Here is an 18706-nt window from a genome sequence, read left to right on the forward strand (position 1 = left end):
GAAACTATCTCATGGTATAACTTTATAATGGAACCCTTAATTAGAAAAATGGTTTAAATGGTTTGAAATCATGAATTGGTAAGGTCTTAGTGGTTATGTTTATGGTTAATTGAGCATCCTTATGGGGGTATAGGGGAATCCCCAAATAAAACATATTAATGAACATACTTGTGGGGTACATTGGAATCCCTAACCAACTTAATAGTACAATTTACGGGTACGTGGGAATCTTTTTCATCTCTACAAGGTTGGATAAGGACATTGCTTCCAGGCTATAGTCGGTATGATGATACCACTTACTATAGCATTGGTTAATAATAAATGTAATGGTGGTCTTGGTTATGTGGTAATATTTTTAATTGAACAATAATCGTGGGGTGTGACAGCTATTCGTGAAGGTATGAATCTAATTACCGGACATTGGAAACTCATTTTTATCAACATGAGGATTGGTCATGATGACTATGTGGAGTACAAGGTAATCTCCTAAGTTACAATTGTATCTATGTATCATAGAGAGAGAAAGGTACTTTAGAATCCCCTACTCCTATGGTATCTCCGGTTCATGCAGCTGTATGCATCGGGGCCTGTTCAGGGGGTTACCCTAGAGTAATATAGCTTGTGCGTTGTTCTAGGATAGTTAAGCGACAAATACTTTTAAATGCATGATAAACTTGGTTCTTTTTTCCATCATGGCTATATATATATGTGTGTGTTTGTATGCGTATGTGGTTGTGAATGCGTATGGTTTGTTTACTTGGTTTTAAAGGTTGGCATTATTTTATCCTTATCTTGAGTACTTTATAGCATTCACCCGCTTACCCATCTTCGAGCGATTTTATCCCCACACGATATAGGAACTAACCATTCTACTCCCCCTATTTAGTAATCCGATTCAAGATCAACTTTTTGATTAAAGTTGTAAGCTTCCATACTCTAGACTACTCCATTTCATCTCATGGATGTCCTTTCATACTTTGATCATTTTACTGATATTGGTTTTGGGTATGGTTGGGGGCATGTCCCAACGAAATATTATTTATCTTTTAGATAGAGGCTTTGTTGAACTAATATTGGTTTCAATGGGCAGTATCGGTATTGGTGTGAACCTTATTATTGATATCGATATTGAAGTTGATACTGTTCGATAGAATTTATGATTGTTCCATCCTTTTATTATATGTTATGGACAGGAACTTGGTTATTATATCGGTTTGGTTATGGTTTTCAATTGGTATTTGATTGTTAGACTTGTTTGGATTGGTCACGATTATAGGCTTGTGCCAGTGTCTGGTATTGTAATAAATGTTATCTTATTATATGTTTGGAATTCATCCGACTCAAGGTATGTGTATTTAGAGGTTAGGTTGTGTAATGGGGGTGGTCCCCAAGCCTAATTGGAATTGATATGCCCATTATGACAAGACCTTGGTTTGGGTCGAGTCAAAAATACACTGAGAGACATTGTCTTACAAAACTAGTTACAATTTAGGTTGTGATCAAGGTGTTACAATATACAAAGAATGGTGCCATGTCGTTCCTACACCCTTAGAGGCAGAGGCAGTTATGCATGAAATTATATCCAATGATCAGTTGAGTATAAGATATATTAATGGGAAGACATGTACTTTGATACAACAAAATGGATCATCATTACTATCAACAATAATGACTGACAAGAGCAAGTATTATTTGCACGATTAGTACAATTTTTCACTCCTCAAATGAAAAACTAAGAGCTATGAGATTTAGTAACTACTTCTCTCCCTTATCTAGTGTTGTTATGAAAGATACAAAGAGTGAAAGGCTTCCATACGAGAGAGATAAACAATTTTGTCTATGAATTAGTTGATCTGAAATTTGAGAGGCCAGAATGGGCCATTCAACAAAAAGGAGCTGAGGACATATCTTACAAAGAATAGAATAAAACATGTACGATTGCTAGAAACAAGGGTGAAACATCGTAATTTCAATAAAAGTATAGCAAAGATGTCTTAATATCATGACCAAAATTAAGGATCATGTAGGAAACTACCTATATCTATCCTAGATAGGAGAAACCTTACCATCCAACCTTTAACTACTATGGAAAACATTGCTAAGAACTTGGTCATTAGTAAATACTTACCCTTTCTCTTAATACACTACTTATTAAAAAGTACATTATGTAGTTTAATTACATAACTCCCTAAATCATAGTCTTAACAGGTACAAGAGCAATAAACGAATGAAGGATGGCATAGTACAAAACATATATAACACAGTATAGTGGCAGAAGTTGATCAATAACAATCACCATTGCACCTTTAGAAACTTTGACTAACCAGCAACATGGATATATTCTCAAAAGGAGATGTATCAAGTGTATTATTAGTACAACCGCACATACTAATAAGTATCATTGTTGACTAGGATTAGAAAATAAATAACAAAAATTAGCACTCGAGGAGTGATCATGACATTAATAAACACTTAGATATTTGGACATAACCAAAACCCTTTAAGTTTTTCCACTTCTCCACCTATATGGACAAGCCTTTGTAGTGATCCTAAACTTTATGTACATGATGGTGGTTTCCTTATTGACAAATTCAATAGCAAGCATGATAGAGATAAGATCCTTTCTATAGGTTCTTATTTTATTACCTGTATATCACTTATCCTAAAAGCTTGGACACTAAAATTTGATTTCAAAAAAAATTGCCAATTATTATGCCTATCTTGGTAAAATTTCCCAATCTCCCTTTTAATTGTTAAATGCAACTACTCTACACAAAATTTTGAGTCAAATAGGAAACCCTTATATAAAGATGAATACACAACACAATAGAGAAGGGTGTCTAATGTGAGATTGCTAATTTATATTAATGTCACACAAGCTTTCCAAACAAAAATTGACATAGATTTCCCAAGTGGTAGAATTAATAGCCGAGAAGTGAACTACGATTAGAAACTATTATTTTGCAACAAATGTCTCAGTTATAGGCTTGATTATTCTACAACGAATGCTTGAGGAAAAATACAACAAGGTAGAAGAGCATAAGGGGGCCATGGGAATCCAAAAACACACTAAGACATATTTCCTTACCAAATTATTTCAATCTATGGTTGAGATCAAGGTGTTGGAATATGCAAAGAACGGTGCCGTGTAGATCCTACACCCTCAGAGAAAAAGGCAGCTATGAATACAAGCACATCCAATGATCAATAGAGTATAAGATATATTCAAGAGAATACATGTTCCTTAAATGCTCCAAAATGCATCATCACTACAATCGTCAATAATGAGAGACAAGATCAATTATCATTTGCACCCCTAAAAGAACTTGTCACTCCTCAACTAAAAAACTAGAAGTAATGAGATTTAATAACAACTTATCTCCCTTACATAGTTTATTATTAAAGTGAAAATAGTGGAAGGCCTCCAGATGAGAGGAATAAAAAACTTTATATATGAATTAGTTGATCTAAAATAAGATAGGTCTGAATGGAACATTCAAAAAAAAAGGAGATGAGCACATATTCTACAAAGCATATAATCAAAATTGTACGATTGCTAGAAACAACGGTGAAGCATCGTAATTTCAATAAAGGTTTTGCAAAGGTAACTTAATATCATGATGAAAATTAAGGATCATGTGTGGAAACTACCTATCTCTATCTCAGATAGGAGAACCCTTACCATCAAACCTTTAACAACTATGGAAAATATTGCTAAAACCCTGATGAGTAGTGAATTTACCACTTATTTATATCCAAACGTCATGCACACTACTATTATTTAAAGATATGTATGAGACAAGTTTGTTAGTTTAATGCACTAATTTCCATATTTTTAAGATATACATGTGATGGAAAGGAAAAATATAGAATTGATATTAAAAGGATTAAAATGATTAGAGAAATGCAGCATGGAGACCAGGAGTAGAAAAAAGCCACAGTTACTGTGATCGCGGTTAGAGTGCCACAATTGCGGCCAGTCAAGCTAAGTCAAAATTAGCAGCCTTGATCCACTGTAGGAAATCGCAGTGCCCATGATCGCGAGATAGTTTCTGTGGTCAAGGCAACGGGGGAATCTTCCTAGGGAAAATTTTGTAATTTTGTACAGCCTACCCCAAATCCCATAAAAGGCTCAAACCCTTTCCTATTTTGGTATTGGAGACTTTTGGGAAAAATTAAATTTAAAGTTTGTAAACCCTTATTTTTGTAATAATTGTATTTGAATTTTATACTTTGAATTTAGTGAAATTAAAGGATGGATATTTTGAATGAACCTTATGGTATATTTCTTTCTCTTTTCTTCACTAGTAGCAAAACTTTCCTTTTCTTGGGATTATGCTGAACTAAGGTGCATTTATTTGTGGGTTTTGATGTATTTGTTTAGATTCTATTTTGATAATGATGGGTTTCACTATTACTTATTTGAAATGGTTTGGGTTTGTTGGTGAAAACCCCAAATACTCAAAATGGATTTGTGGGTGAAATTGCCATATTCTTGAAAAGTCACATCATTCTTAAAAGAGGAATGTGGGTGAACTTTTCCAACCTATATGATCCTTGAAAAAGTGATATTGACAAAGTAATAGTGGACAATAATGGATGTAGTTTTCTATCTTTTTCCATCTTAGAAATAATTGTGAATAGAGAGTTAGATATGTCTTGGGCATGTTCCTAGAAATAGGGATACCCAATTGATGTATTAGGTGGTTTTAATAGACACACTCATTAGGTACTCAAAAGGGTCAATGGGTGACATTCTTGAGATTTTTTTTACAAACAAATCTCAAGGACCAGCAACCTAGCTTACCATATCAATAATGACCAGAGTTTGCATCAAATCATCATACACCCATGCATAATTTACCCTTAGGTAGACCTAATCCAATAATTTTGATCATCTTTAATTTTTAAAGAATTTTTTGGTCTTTAGCTTGTTACCTTGGATATATGTTAATCAATATTTGTTCCAAATCACCCCCCATTTTAAATCATTAATTTTACTTTGTTTATAGTGTGGATATTTTTTTACTAACTATCAACACCCATATGACTAGAAATCTAATTATGCACCTTATGGATTCGACCACAACATAAGTTGATCTATTAATAATTGTAATACCCCATACTTTTTTCTAGCTTAAAATTGTCTCAAGAATGTTAGAAACATATTTTGAAAGATAAATCCAGTTTTGTCCATGTGTAATTTTCAAGATTTTCACTTTTTGTCATGTGGGAAGTTCAATAAGCTTTCCATCGATATTAAGTTTACCTAAATTCGATAATCGGGTAAGAAGTTATGATTATTTCAAGTTCCCACCATAAAACAGTGCCATATTTATCGGTGGCGCACCGCGCCACAAGCTAAAATAGCAATCGTCTTTTTCCAGTGTCTCAACGGGATTTCCTCAATGTCGTGCCAAAATTCTAGGTCACAAAAGAAGGGGCAACGTGATGGCTCCACGTCACGTCATCCCTCAGTTTCCCATTAGTCAAATTCCAGTGACACGGAGCGATAGCATCATATCGTTCCAGGGATTCAATTTAGAAAATTTTTAACTGAAATTACATGACGTGTCAAAGTTTAAAAGGGTCAACTTTCTACCCCTATTTAAGCCCTTTAACACTTGATTCAGCCACTTTTCAACCAAAATATACTAGTTTTTCTCAAGAACAAGCGAGGGTTTTCATAGAAGATCCAATTTCAGGAATGTTTCATCATCAATCTTCATGAAATCATGAACCAAGGTATGCGTTGTTTTCATTCATGGATTTCTTCCATCCATGAAGCTCATGAACCTTGTTTTATCTATAAATCATGGTATTTATGTTGTGGGTTATTTGTAATCATGTTTTTGAGGTTGATTGATTTCAAAGTTGGAATCTTTGTGTGTTTATCAGGAGATTATGTTACCATGCAAGCTAAAATCCATGAATTTAGTTGCTTATGATGTGTAATTTTGTGAATTCACTTATGCCCTAAGTTGTGCATGCAAGGTGGTGAACAAAATTCTTGGAAAAGTAGAAATAATGCTTTATAGCTTAAGACATAAGCTAAATGTGACATGCTTGTCATCCTCCTCTGTTTAAATGGTTTCCATGCTATCATTTTGAAATGTGTATGTTGTTGGAATGGCCATGATATTAGAAAATGAGATTATGACATTATGATATGATTATCATCATTCTCGTCCATGTTTGATAGTATGATACCCCTGTACTTTGTGAAATCCACAACTTATTAATTATGTATTGTTGATGTGGGTCTTGTACTTGATAAAGTCATGCTTCATCAATTTTCTTCTCTCGAGTCCTGGGGGTATTCTTCCCTAAAATATTTGTTGTGTGCCTATATCCATGTTATGTTTTGACGATACTCTCAGTCAAGTTATGATTCTTAGACTTCAGACAGTCTTATAGCTCAGTAAATCTCCATGATCTCATAAACTCAGTTAGTTTTCAGATATTAGTAGTATTATGTTAGTTAACGGAATTTAGTAACTCAGTACATGTTCAGTTCAGTAAATCATGTTCAGTGTCTATTCAGATGGGAGTAGAAATTAGCACCGAGCGAACCCAAGGATTGAAACTCACCATTTATATAAGGTTTGTGATTCTTAAAAGCAATCCTTGCATTCCAGAACTATGTAGCCAGCATAGGTTGAGACATCATAGCCTACTATATCAGGGTAGATGAGGTCGCTTAGCCTACTATATGAGGGTTACCACCATTCTTACTAGAGTTACCTGTTACATTATGGTCACTCACATATTGTCCTAACCAGTGGCATAGTATTGACACCCTTCCAATCAGGGCATAGATTGGACCCCAATTTAGCTATAATACATCATTTGGGGCATGTAAGTTAGATAACTACCTCCCACAGTCTTAGTATCAGTATCAGTAAAAGAACTCAGATAGTTTTTCAAAATTTACGACTGTCAGATACAGTCAACTCAGATACAGTATGGAACTCAGCTAGTTCCATCAAATTTAGAACTGTCAGATACAGTGACTCATGTTATCAGTAATCAGAATTCAGTCATTAGTCATGTTAGTCATCAGCATACTCATGTTATCTCGATTTTAGATATAGTTACTATGTATGCAAGTATGTATTCTCGCATTCATATTAGTCAGTTAGCCAGTATTGTTCATACATATGAACCCCATGCATTCGGCCTACCTTACATAAAAACTAGTACATTCAAAGTACTAACACATTTGCGCTATAGTGTCTTATACAGTAGGTTCAGAGATACGAGCTCCAGAGCATCGGTTGATTCTAGTCTCAACTGTCAGAGTTAGCAGTGAGTCCTCATCTTTTGAGGACATGATCATAATTTTATTATCTCTATAATTAGTTTATTAGTTGGAGTTAGTTGGGGACATATCCCATCAACTCCTTATTTAGAGAGTCATGTTTAAAGGATTTTCAGACTACAATATATTCAGATAGCTTATTTCAACTTTGTTTATGATATTTCATACCCCATTTAGATGTTATGTTTTACTTCAGTTATATGAACCTTCTGTCCTTTTAGTTTATGTTTCCACATTATTCAGTATTTTATGTAGTATACAGGTACAAATATCAGTCATGGGTTATCTTGTGGTCCTTTGGGGTCATGACCATCATGTAGCATTCTGGGTACCATGTTTGGGGCATTACAAACTTAGTATCAGAGAATAAGGTTTAATAGAGTCCTACAAAGTCTAAAATCTACATCTAGTAAAGTCTTGTACATGGGTGTGTTGCGCACCACATTTATGTACAGGAGGCTATAATATCTTTTACGAATAGTTTCCTCTCTTTCAGTATTCATGTGGTGGAAGTGAGCATAATCTCAAGTGAATCTATCAGTCTAATCCATTTCTCCCTTTTTTCTACAGAACATGCCTCCTTAAAGAAGAAACGAGAATTAGCCAGCCCCTCAGCCCGAAGAACCTTTGGGGAAATATATTTCTCATCTAGAGTTCTGAGCTGTATTCACTACTCTTGCTAACTCAGTTGCTGCTTAGAATGAATGAATATCTATTGTTCTAGTCAACCCAGTGGACAATTCAGCTGTATGCAAGATTCGGGATTTCACTCGTATGAATCCTCCATTCTTTCTTGGGTCCAAGATAAACGAGGACCCTCAGGAATTCCTAGATCAAGTGCAAAAGGTTACAGACATAATGAGGGTTACTCCTAGTGAGAGTGTTAGGCTAGCTTTATTATAGTTGCAGGATGTTGCTCACACTTAGTTCAAGCAGTGAAAGTCATTGAGGGCAGATGATGTAGGGCCAGTTGAGTAAAAGGAGTTTGCTTCTACTTTTCTTGATAGATTCTTTCCCCTAGAGCTTAGAGAAGATAAGGTGCTAGAATTTATCAACCTCAGATAGGGTAATATGTCAGTGAAAGAGTATTCTCTTAAGTTTACTCAATTATCCAGATATGCCCCTCATGTGATTGCAGATAGCAAGGTAAGGAGAAGTAAGTTCTTTTTAGGGGTGAATGATAGCGTGGTTAATGAGTGTAGATCCGCTATGCTAAATAGTAGCATAACTTTATCTAGGCTCATGAATCATGCTCAACAGATAAAAGAGCAAAAGGTTAAAAAGAGGGAGAAGCAGAATAAGAGAGCAAGGACAAGTAACTTTAATATTAGTCAGCCTAAGTCAGAGAGAGGCAATCGCTCTCAGTTTTATCCTAATTCATTAGTTCTAGCTCCTTCATCAGCCAGTGGTCCAGTTCCTAAGTTCAAAGAGGGTAACAAAGATCGAGCGCCAGGCTCTAAGTCCCAGGGCTGTATTAGAAGTGGCCGCATATTTACTTTTTGTCAAACTTGTGGGAAGCACCATCAGGGTATTTCCAGAGCTGGAAGTGGTATTTATTTTGGATGTGGAAAGCCAGGCCATAGAGTCAAAGACGGTTCTCAGCCAGCTCCTTAGGGTCAACAAAATTGCTCCTCACTCAGTCCAGTCACGCAAATCAGTAGGGTGCCACCTCCAGTGCTACTAGTGGGAAACACCTAAGACGCCTCTATACTCTACAGTCCTAACAAGATTTGGAAAATTCTCTTGATGTGGTTACCTGTAATCTTTCATATGCATATTTACACTTTGCTAGATCCAGGACCTTCTTTGTCTTTTTGTCACTCCTTATATATCAGTCAATTTTGGAGCAAGGCCCAAAATTCTAGTAGAGCCCTTTTTAGTTTCTACCCCAGAGGGTAAAACCATCATAGCCCGATGCGTATACAGGAACTGCCTAGTTATGATATTTCAGAAAGTCACTTCAGCAGACTTAGTCGAATTAGAGATGACTGATTTTGATGTCACTCTCGACATGGATTGGCTGTATTCCTGCTATGCCACAGTTGATCATAGAAACAAAATAGTTCAGTTACAATTCCCAAATGAACCCGTCCTAGAGTGGAATGGTAGTGTATCCATTTTCAGAGGTCAGCTTGTTTCCTACCTTTGGGAAAAGAAATTGATTTCTAAAGGATGTGTCTATCATCTTTTTCATGTTAAGGATTCCTGTTTAGAGACTCCCAGTCTTGAATCAGTCCCAGTAGTGAATAAATATTAAGATATGTTTCCGGAAGATCTTCCAGGAATTCCTCCCAATAGGGAAATAGACCTCGATATTAATCTTTTTCCAGATACTCATCCTATCTCTATTACTCTATATAGAATAGCACCATCAGAACTCAAAGAACTGAAATAATAGTTGAAGGATCTCTTATTTAAGCGATTCATCAGACCAGTATTTCCCCATGGGGCGCTCCAATATTATTCATGTCCAAGAAAGACGGTTCTCTCCGAATGTGCATAGACTACCGTTAACTCAATAAGGTCATTTTTAAAAGAAAGTATCCTCTTCCCAGAATCAATGACTTGTTTGACCAACTTCAGGGTTCCACTTATTTCTCTAAGATAGATCTCAGATCTGACTATTATCCGGTTAGAGTTAGGGAATATGACATTTTGAAAACCGCTTTATGAACTCGATATGGTCACTTTGAATTCCTAGTCATTTCATTTGGTCTTACCAATTCCCCATCCGCTTTCATGGAATTGATGAACCGTGTGGTCAAGCAGTACATAGACATATTCATCATAGTCTTCATAGATGATATTCTGGTCTATTCCCATAGTGAGCGCGATCATGCAGACCATCTTAGGACAATACTTTAGACTCTCAGAGATCATTAGCTATTCGAAAAATTTATTAAGTGCGAGTTTTGGCTAAGGTCAGTAGTATTCCTTGGTCACATCGTTTTTGGTGATTGCATTAGAGTAGAATCTCAAAAGACTAAAGCAGTAGAAACTGGCCTTGCCCTGTCTCTCCATCAGATAGTAGGAGTTTCTTGGGTTTGGCTATCTATTACAAATGGTTTATTGAGGGAGTTTCTTCTACTTCATCCCCTATGTCCAGATTGACTCAGAATAAAGTCAATTTTCCATGGTCATATCCTTACGAGAAGTGTTTTCAGGAGTTAAAGACTCGACTTACCTCAGCTCCAATTCTTGCTCTTCCAGATGGTTCAGATGGGTTCATAGTGTATTGTGATACATCTAGAGTATGTTTGGGTTTTTTCCTGATGCATCATGGAGGTCATAGGTTACGTCTCCAGACAACTTAAACCCCGTGAGAAGAATTATCCTACTTATGATCTTGAGTTAGCAGCCGTAGTCTTTTCCTTGAAGATTTAAAGGCATTATCTCCATGGAATTCATGTAGATGTCTTCACAAATCATAAGAGTCTTTAGTATGTCTTTTCTCAGAAAGATCTCAATCTTTGTCAGAGAAGGTGGTTAGAGCTCTTGAAAGATTATGACATGAGTGTCCTCTATCATCTAGGCAAGGCTAATGTACTGGCCAACGCTCTCAGTAGACTGTCTATGGGTAGTGCTGATCAAGTTCTTGTGGAAGTACATCAACTTGCCAGACTAGGTGTTCACTTAGTTGATACAAATATGAGGTTGATATATGGGTTCAGAGTAGTTCAGAATCATCTCTAGTTACCGAGGTAAAAGAAAAGAAAGATAGAGATCCCAGCCTAGTCAAGTTGAAAGAGTCAGTTCAGGATCAAAAAGAAGAAGTTTTCTCCTAAGAAGGAGATAGTGTTTTACGTTTTTAGGGTCGTCTCTGTGTTCCAAGTGTAGATGACTTAAGGCAGCAAATTCTTGCAGAAGTGTATGGTGCGGTGCGTCCTACTCTATTTATTTAGGGGACACAAAGATGTACTGCGACTTGTGGAAAGTCTATTGGTAGAGCAGGATGAACAGAGATATTGTAAAGTTTGTGGCTAAGTGCTTTATATGTTAGCAGGTTAAAATAGAGCATCAGAAGCCTAGTGGTCCTATGCATGAGTTAATTATTCCTACTTGGAAGTGGGAAGAAGTGAACATGGACTTTGTGATGTGTTTGCCTCAAACTCTTCATTAGCATAATTCAGTTTGGGTCATTGTAGACAGGATGACTAAATCATCCCATTTCCTTCCAGTACATACCTCTTATTCAGCTAAGGATTACACCAAACTCAACATTAGGGAGTTGGTACGATTAAACGACATTCTTTTATCTATTATCTCAGACAGAGATACCCAGTTCACCTTTTATTTCTGGAAAGCATTCCAAAAGGGTCTTGGTACCCAAGTTTATCTCAGTACAACCTTCTATTCCCAGGTAGATGGTCAAACAGAAAGGACCATTTAGAATTTAGAAGCTATGCTACGGGCGTGTATAATTGATTTCAAGGGTAGTTGGGATGACCACTTGACTTTGATTGAATTCGAATACAACAACAACTATAATTCTAGTATTCGGATGGCCCCATTCGAAGCTCTTTATGGTAGGAGATATAAATCTTCGATTGGTTGGTTTGAAGTTAGTGAGGCCTCAGTTATAGAGCCTAACATGGTATTCAACGCCTTGGAAAAAGTCTAGTTTATTAGAGAGAGACTCTAGGCTGCTCAGAGCCGACAGATGTCTTATTCAGATGTTCGTAGAAAGGACCTCGAGTTCAAGATTAGTTACTATGTATATCTAAATATCTCTCCCATGAAGGGAGTGAAGTAGTTTGGTAAGAAAGGGAAAATAAGTGCCCGATATGTCGGTCAATTTAAGATTCTCAGTCAATTCGGCAAGGTAGCTTATGAGCTCAAATTACCTTTAAATCTAGTATTAGTTCATCCAGTCTTCCATGTCTCCTTGATCAAGAAGTGTATAGGAGACCCAGCAGTTATAGTCCCTATTCAGAGCACTGATGTTCAAAACAATCTCTCTTATGAGGAGATTCCAGTCAAAATCCTAGACTATTAGACTCGTAGATTGAGGAACAAAGAAGTCCCTCTAGTTAAAGTTCTTTGGTGAAATCAGTCCGTTGAGGGAGCTACTTGGGAAGAAGAAATAGATATGCGTACTAAGTATCCTCACCTCTTCTCCACCAACTCATATCAAGCTCAACGCAATAGTTCTCCTTAAGCTTAGTTAGTTCCATGTTCAGTGTTCATCAAAGACTTTGTATCAAGTACAATTGCATATTCAGTCATGCATTCATGTATCGGTTTAGTTATATAATTATGCCTCAGAAAAGTATTCTCATTGGGAGAAACTTAGTTCTTCATAACACCCAGTCATCCATTCATAAATCAGTTACACATGCATCAGATACGCATGTTCAGTTATCTATCATGTCAGTCATAAGATCATGTTCTAGTTATTCATTTTCGGTATATACGTTGGTTATCTTCACCCCTCACTCTCAATCTCATTCAAGGATGAATTTTCTCAAGTGGGTGATATTGTAATATCCTATACTTTTTCTAGCTTAAAATCAACTTAAGAATATTAGAAACTTACTTTGAAAGTTCAATCCACTTTTGTACATGTGGTATTTTTAAGATTTTCACTTTTTGGCATGTGAGAAATTCAATAAGATTTCCATCGATATAAAATTTACCTTAATCCAATAACCAGATCAGAAGTTATGACTATTTTAAGTTTCCATCGTAAAACAGTGCCATATTGGTCAGTGGCGCCCCACACCACAAGCTAAAATGGAAAATGTCCTGTTCCAGTGTCTCAGTACGATTTTCTCTGCATCGCGCCAAAAATCTAGGTCGCAAAAAAAGGGTCAACTTCCTAACCCTATTTAAGACCTTTAACACGTGATTCAACAATTTTTCACCTAAAATATACTAGTTTCTCTCAAGAACAAGCTATGGTTTTCATAGAAGATCCAATTTCAAGAAAGTTTCACCGTCAATCTTCACAAAATCATGAACTATGGTATGCGTTGTATTCATTCATGGATTCCTTCCATCCATGACGATCAAGAACCTTGTTCTATCTATAAATCATGGTATTTATGTTGAGGGTTATTTGTAATCATGTTGATGACATTGATTGATTTTAAAGTTGGAATCTTTGTGTTATTATCATGATATTGTGTTATCATGCAAGATAAAATCCATAAATTTAGTTACTTATGATGTGTCATATGATGAATTCACTTAAACCCTAAGTTGTGCATGCAAGGTGGTTGGTAAAATGCTGAAAAAGTAGAAATCATGCTTTATAGCTCAAGACATAATCTAAATGTGACATGCTTGTCAACCTCCTATGTTTAAATACTTTTTATCCTATCATTGTGAAATATGTATATTGTCGGAATGGCCATGATATTAGAATATGAGATTATAATATGATTATCAGCATTCTCGTCCATGTTAAATCGTATGATAACGCTATACTTTGTGAAATTCACAACTTATTAAATTATATTTTGTTGATGTGGGTCTTGTACTTGACAAAGTCATGCTTCATCAGTTTCCTTCTATCGATTCCTGGGGGTAGTTGTACCTAAAACATTAGCTGTGTCCTAGAACCATGTCATGTTTTCATGATACTCTCAGTCAAGCTATGGTCGTTAGACTTTAAAAAGTTTTATAACTAAGGAAATCTCCGTGATCTCATGAACTCAGTCACTTGTAAGATAGTAGTAGTATTCTATCAGTCAACGGAATTTAGTAACTCTGTCCATGTTCAGTTCAGTAAATCATGTTCAGTATCTATTCAGATGGTAGTAGAAAGTAGCACCGAGCAAACCCAAGGATGAGAACTCAGCTGTTATATGAGGGTATAATTCTTAGAAGTAATCCTTGCATTCAAGAACTATGTAGCCAGCATAGGATGAGACATCATAGTCTGCTATATGAGGGTAAATGAGGTGGCTTAGCTTGCTATGTGAGGGTTTCCACCATTCTCACTAGAGTTAACTATTATATTAGGGTCACTCATACGTTGTCCTTACCAGTGGTGTGGTATTGTTACCCTTCCAATCAGGGCATAGATTAGACCTTAATTTAGCTATAATGCATCATTTGGGGCATGTCGATTAGATAACTACCTCCCATAGTTTCAATATCAGTCTCAGTAACAGAACTCAGATAGTTTATCAGAATTTAGGACTGTCAGGTACAGTCAACTTAGATACAGTATGGAACTTAGCTAGTTCCATTAGATTTAGAACTGTTAGATACAGTCACAGTTTTTATCAGTTATCAAAATTCAGTCATTATCATGTTAGTTATCAACAAACTCATGTTATCACAATTTCGGATATAGTTACTATGAATGCAAGTATGTATTCTCATGTTTATATTAGTCAATTAGTTTGTATTATTCATGCATATGAACCCCATGCATTCAGCCTACCTCAAAATACATACCAGTACATTCAAATTACGGATGCATTTGTGCTATGGTGTCTTATACCATAGGTTTAAAGACATAAGCTCCAGAGCATCAGTAGATTCCAGTCTCAGCTGTTAGAGTTAGCAGTGATTCCTCATCTTTTGAGGACATGTTCATCATTTTATTATCTCAGTAATAAGATTATTAGTTGGAGTTAGTTAGGACATATCCCATCAACTCCTTATTCAAATAGTCATGTTTAGAGGCGTTTCATACTACAATATGTTGAGATAGCTTATTTCAACTTTGTTTTGGGTATTTCATACCCCGTTTAGATGTTATGTTTTACTTCAATTATGTGAACCTTATGGCCTTTTAGTTCATGTTTCCTCATTATTCAGTATATTATACAGTATATAGGTACATATATTAGTCATGAATTAGCTTATAGTCCTTCGGGATCATGAGCACCATGTAGCATTTCGGGTACCTGATTTGGGGCGTTACAACAACGACCATCCTCTACCAATTTAAATGGTATAGGTGAGTGTTATCAAAATGGCACCGTTGCTGGGGAGTGAAATTTAGATTTCACTTATGCGGTGTTGATTTTTACTCAGGGTATACCCATAGTGGTTTGTATTTTTTTTGTTATTATTTTTGTTTTGTTTTATTTAATCTCCATAGTGTTCACAGTTCTATAAGTAATAAAGCAAATATTGACAGGTCTTTCAATAGTCCATTTAATAGTGAAAAGTGACTCAAAGATATAGGGCATAAAAGTTCCATACATATCCCACTGACTCATGGGAATAGGGTATTCCATATTACAAGTATCAATTTACATATGCTACAACTAAAGGGACTTTATGAGGGGCAAGCTTATGAGAAACCTAACTTGTATTTGAAGAAATTCATAAAAGATGCACCCTTTGATATTGAAAACATAACACAAGAGTGCATAAGTTGTGCCTCTTCCCATTTTCTCTAATGGGTGAGGCGGTATTGTGGCTTCACTCTCTTCCATCCAAATCAATTACTTCAGGGGATGAACTTACCATTGCCTTCCTTGACCAGTATTTCGCACCATTAAAGATGATACAATTACGTGATGAAATCATTAACTTTCAGCAATTGAATGGTGAACCTTCTACATGGTGTTGGAAACATTCAAAAAAAATGCATGCAATGTCCCAACTACGAGGTCATGGAGAAGATTCTTTTCCAACTCTTCTACCAAGATCTTGATCAACTTAACAAAATCGTGGTAGAAAACACGGTGGAAGGCTTTCTTGTGAAGTAGACATATCATGCGGCTATAACCTTACTTTAGTAAATGGCCAAGAAAAATCAAGGGTGGCATACCCATGATGTCGAGGTACCAAGTGGCCCCCTTACAACGTTCCTTGTTAATAAATAAAAAAATGAGAGATTTAGAGAGGAGGAAAACATAGAAAAATTATGATGCAATTAGAGCTTTTAAATAAACATGTGATGGATGCACCCAAAAAGTGGTAAATGTCATGGAATCCAAGTCTTATAATGATGAAGAGGCAAAGATTCTTGATGAAGTGATTCGGTATTTGGCTAACTATTCAGGGAGGGGGGTACTACCTCATCTAATGAAAGAAAGGTGGGAGTTAAGGTTGCATGGATCATGATCGAGACCTTGATTAGTGGGATAAAGACTGAGAGTATGATCATTATGTGCCCCTCATGACAGGGTAAGGAGAAAAGAAGCAATCCCCGTCTAACCCGACAAATAATAAACCGAAGATGTCCTGGTAAGAATTTTAATGAAAGTGGAGCGAACAGACAAGATGATCTTTGAATTGAAAGGCGACTTTTTGAAAATCAATAAAATAGTTTTGTCTCACTCCACTTATGTTGAGTAATTGTGAATGCAAATAGGTCAAATCTCCTCTCAACTAAATGCTGGACCAAAGGGGTGCCTTCCTAGAGACACTATTGTTAACTCAAAAAATAATGCTCAAGTTTTAGAAATAGTAATTTTGAGTTCCAAGACCCTCTGGGATCATTGAGGAAAGTTGATAGAGAATGTGGGGGTGTAAAATATTCCAACATTGAGCACATGATTCTGAAGATAAAGGTTATGGTTGAGAAAAAAGAAGCTTTAAAATCTCAAGAAGATGGGAATGAAAAAGAAACAGTGGAAATTAATGAAGATGTGGTTGAGAATTATAAGCCACAAAGTTATTTATTACCACCCATTCAAATCCCTCCCCCATTTCCCCAAAGTCTTATGAGATTAAAGGATAACGATAAACTCAAGAAATTCATGTCAAAGCTTAGCAACCTCTCTATCAATACCTATTACTCGAGGCTATCTAAGAGATTCCAAGGTATGCAAATCTTATGAATAAATTGATGTTGAAGAAAAAGCTTGTTGAAGGTGATAGTACTGAAGTTATTCATGGGTGTAGTGCTATCATGAGTAGCGCAATAGCGAAAAAGAAGTAATATCTTTGGGCCTTTACAATTCAATGCACCATCGGGATGCGTAAGTTTGAAAAAAGCTTTATGTGACCTTGGTGAGAGTATTAATCTCATACCCTTTGCAATTTATTGGAGAATTGGCCTAAGCACCCCTACTCCAATATTTATAAGTGTTATGATGTTAGACTAGTCAGTGAAGAAACGTGTTGGTATTTTTTTTGATGTGTTGGTTAAAGTGGATAGATTTATCCTTCTAGTGGATTTTATGGTTCTTGATTGTGAGTTGGACCAAGAGGTGCCTATTATACTTAGTCGACCTTTCTTTGCTACCAGTAGAGCTATTGTCATTTTTGAAGCTTGGGGAAATGAGGTTTAGTGTTCATGATGGTGAAGTGTCTTTTGGGGTATCCAAAAAGAAAACAACCCATAGAGATTCAAGTGGTATCGATTATCGATGCTGAAGATGAGGAAGTGAATGATGGGTCCCTTGAAGATCCAACTTGAAAAAAAAAATACCAAGCCACGATGATAACTAAGGCATTGTGTAGGAGGTAACCCACGCATGCCACGATAGAGGCTCATTTCCTTTGTTTCCAATGTAGTAGTGTATATTTTTGTTTTGTCATTGATTAATCCATAAACTTGTGTCACTTTGGAGAGTTTTTGACTGAGTTGCAAAGGGAAAGTGTGAAATTTTTGCATGTTGAATTGAATTGGGAAAGTGTATCAAAATGAAGTAAAAAGCTGAACAAGGGAAAAAAGAGGTACAGAAATGCCCCCAATTACCATGATCGTTGGTCCCATGCCACCATGATTTTCATCATACGCCTATTCGTGATTGCAGACACTTGACCACAATTGCGGTCATACTAGTTTAAAAAGACTATTGCACTGCTAGTTGCACACACTCCTCCAAATTCTCTCTTAAATTGTACCCACTCCTAGTTATATTTTGGGCATCCAAAAGAATTCTACCATCCATCTTTCATCATTCCTTAGGTAAGTGACTTGAATTTATGCTTTATTTATTAGAAATAGTCAATAGAATATTTGAAATAGGGAAGGCCTAAAACTATGTTTTTCATTGATAAATCTGTGTTGAATTGTACTTGTGTGGTGGTTAGTTGTTGGTAATTGGTGAGCATGCATTTGGAGAAGTCTTGAGTACCCAAATTGTGTTCGAAATTGAATAAATATAGTGTTCATGCAAAGTGCTCGATCAAATGCCCAAACTTTCCCATAACTAGTTATTTTTGTATTTTAGGAGCATGATCGAGTACTTATAAACTATGTTCAACGTGCTTAATGATTAGTTGCTATTTTGGAACATAATTTGGACTTGAATTTGGAAACGCATAACTTATTGAAATATTCCTGGACTAGCCTTGGGTACCACAATTACGGTTATTGGGATCACAATCGTGGAACTATGGTCCACAATCACTATATTTGAGGCAGAATTCTAACTTGGGCCAAAAATTCTCCACTTCAAATTCTTTTCTAAACACCACCAAGTAACCATCCTATTAGATTTTGTGGACAACATCGCATAGTTT

This window comes from Capsicum annuum, chromosome 12 (assembly GCF_002878395.1).
Source record: "Capsicum annuum cultivar UCD-10X-F1 chromosome 12, UCD10Xv1.1, whole genome shotgun sequence".
NCBI lineage: Eukaryota > Viridiplantae > Streptophyta > Magnoliopsida > Solanales > Solanaceae > Capsicum > Capsicum annuum.